This window comes from Pseudorasbora parva, chromosome 8 (genome assembly GCF_024679245.1).
Source record: "Pseudorasbora parva isolate DD20220531a chromosome 8, ASM2467924v1, whole genome shotgun sequence".
Taxonomy (NCBI): domain Eukaryota; kingdom Metazoa; phylum Chordata; class Actinopteri; order Cypriniformes; family Gobionidae; genus Pseudorasbora; species Pseudorasbora parva.
Window position 1 is genome coordinate 2,101,820 of NC_090179.1, and position 2,500 is coordinate 2,104,319.

General features: G+C 43.8%; 4 non-coding genes across 4 annotated transcripts; all 4 read left to right on the forward strand.

The window, feature by feature from the left end:
* The first annotated feature begins 862 nt into the window (after window positions 1-862).
* Window positions 863-935, forward strand: trnak-uuu (transfer RNA lysine (anticodon UUU)). The gene has a single exon. It is a non-coding gene; the product is annotated as a tRNA-Lys (tRNA).
* A 120-nt stretch (window positions 936-1,055) lies between these two features.
* trnas-aga (transfer RNA serine (anticodon AGA)) lies at window positions 1,056-1,137 on the forward strand. Its single transcript has one exon. It is a non-coding gene; the product is annotated as a tRNA-Ser (tRNA).
* A 912-nt stretch (window positions 1,138-2,049) lies between these two features.
* Window positions 2,050-2,122, forward strand: trnak-uuu (transfer RNA lysine (anticodon UUU)). Its single transcript has one exon. It is a non-coding gene; the product is annotated as a tRNA-Lys (tRNA).
* Window positions 2,123-2,242: 120 nt separating this feature from the next.
* On the forward strand, window positions 2,243-2,324 carry trnas-aga (transfer RNA serine (anticodon AGA)). Its single transcript has one exon. It is a non-coding gene; the product is annotated as a tRNA-Ser (tRNA).
* Window positions 2,325-2,500: the final 176 nt, after the last annotated feature.

The following is a 2,500-nucleotide window of genomic DNA, read 5'->3' on the forward strand; positions in this document are numbered from 1 at the left end:
AAACTTTATAAAAGGAAAAAAAGGCCACATTTACAATATTACACTTGGAAAGAGTTAATTTGGTAAGCAACAGTTAAGTCTTGAAGTTAAAGATGACATGGTCTCTTTGTATTCAGGGACATGTTATGGAGGAACCTATGAGGGCAGACCAGTAGCTCGCCGTGATCGTATAGTGGTTAGTACTCTGCGTTGTGGCCGCAGCAACCACGGTTCAAATCCGGGTCACGGCAGGACATTCTGGGTGCCGTTGTGTTTAAGCTCCATGCTACCCTGTACTTCAGACTCCTTTTTTTGTGCTCAGTGTGTTCTTGACATGCTCTGGAAGGTTGAGTGAATTGTCACGGTGACCTTCTTTGAGATCCCAAGCTCTCAGGTTTGAACTCTTGGAGAAAGATTGAAAACGAAACGCTCCTGTTTAGTTTCCTCTGTTTGTGTGTAATCTGTAGTCCTGTTGCTACAGAGAGAATACTGTGCTGGTATATTTTCTAATTGCTAGGTGTCAGTTCCCTCGATGGCTGTTACCTAGAGTGCAGTGGACTTGCTATTTGCTCCAAAAAACTGACGTAAGTTTACAAGAATGTTAAGTGCGCCACAAGACAACAGCATTTAAGCATGTAAAGATGTTTTACAGACAAGAAGCAGTGAGTTTTTGTGTTTTTTTTTCTAGCATTATTGCAGTTTGATCAGAATTAATAGTGTAATAGGCTCCATTCCCACTAAATCCCAAATATTCTTGGATATATCAAAGGTTCTGAATCGTCAAAGATAGAAACGCGATGCATGGGAGAATCCTTTTTTCTCCCGCCAATACTATTAACTTTGATCGGCGTTCCCACGCAGCGCTTACCTCCCCCAAGCAAGAGCCCGGATAGCTCAGTCGGTAGAGCATCAGACTTTTAATCTGAGGGTCCAGGGTTCAAGTCCCTGTTCGGGCGAACAAGCCTCTTTTCGTGGAGTGCAATGTTTCGCTGTTGAGTTTTTGCTGCTTTTCCCTGTTCTTGGGCAGCATCGCTACAAGGCTCCAATCAAAATTACATACCATCTGCACTCAGCTTGTAGTCGTGGCCGAGTGGTTAAGGCGATGGACTAGAAATCCATTGGGGTCTCCCCGCGCAGGTTTGAATCCTGCCGACTACGATGACTGCCTGCACATGCTTTAGGTCGAAACCTCATTGAGGCCTTGCTAAAACTTTATAAAAGGAAAAAAAGGCCACATTTACAATATTACACTTGAAAAGAGTTAATTTGGTAAGCAACAGTTTAGTCTTGAAGTTAAAGATGACATGGTCTCTTTGTATTCAGGGACATGTTATGGAGGAACCTATGAGGGCAGACCAGTAGCTCGCCGTGATCGTATAGTGGTTAGTACTCTGCGTTGTGGCCGCAGCAACCACGGTTCGAATCCGGGTCACGGCAGGACATTCTGGGTGCCGTTGTGTTTAAGCTCCATGCTACCCTGTACTTCAGACTCCTTATTTTGTGCTCAGTGTGTTCTTGACATGCTCTGGAAGGTTGAGTGAATTGTCACGGTGACCTTCTTTGAGATCCCAAGCTCTCAGGTTTGAACTCTTGGAGAAAGATTGAAAACGAAACGCTCCTGTTTAGTTTCCTCTGTTTGTGTGTAATCTGTAGTCCTGTTGCTACAGAGAGAATACGGTGCTGGTATATTTTCTAATTGCTAGGTGTCAGTTCCCTCGATGGCTGTTACCTAGAGTGCAGTGGACTTGCTATTTGCTCCAAAAAACTGACGTAAGTTTACAAGAATGTTAAGTGCGCCACAAGACAACAGCATTTAAGCATGTAAAGATGTTTTACAGACAAGAAGCAGTGAGTTTTTGTGTTTTTTTTTTCTAGCATTATTGCAGTTTGATCAGAATTAATAGTGTAATAGGCTCCATTCCCACTAAATCCCGAATATTCTTGGATATATCAAAGGTTCTGAATCGTCAAAGATAGAAACGCGATGCATGGGAGAATCTTTTTTTCTCTCGCCAATACTATTAACTTTGATCGGCGTTCCCACGCAGCGCTTACCTCCCCCAAGCAAGAGCCCGGATAGCTCAGTCGGTAGAGCATCAGACTTTTAATCTGAGGGTCCAGGGTTCAAGTCCCTGTTCGGGCGAACAAGCCTCTTTTCGTGGAGTGCAATGTTTCGCTGTTGAGTTTTTGCTGCTTTTCCCTGTTCTTGGGCAGCATCGCTACAAGGCTCCAATCAAAATTACATACCATCTGCACTCAGCTTGTAGTCGTGGCCGAGTGGTTAAGGCGATGGACTAGAAATCCATTGGGGTCTCCCCGCGCAGGTTCGAATCCTGCCGACAACGATGACTGCCTGCACATGCTTTAGGTCGAAACCTCATTGAGGCCTTGCTAAAACTTTATAAAAGGAAAAAAAGGCCACATTTACAATATTACACTTGGAAAGAGTTAATTTGGTAAGCAACAGTTAAGTCTTGAAGTTAAAGATGACATGGTCTCTTTGTATTCAGGGACATGTTAT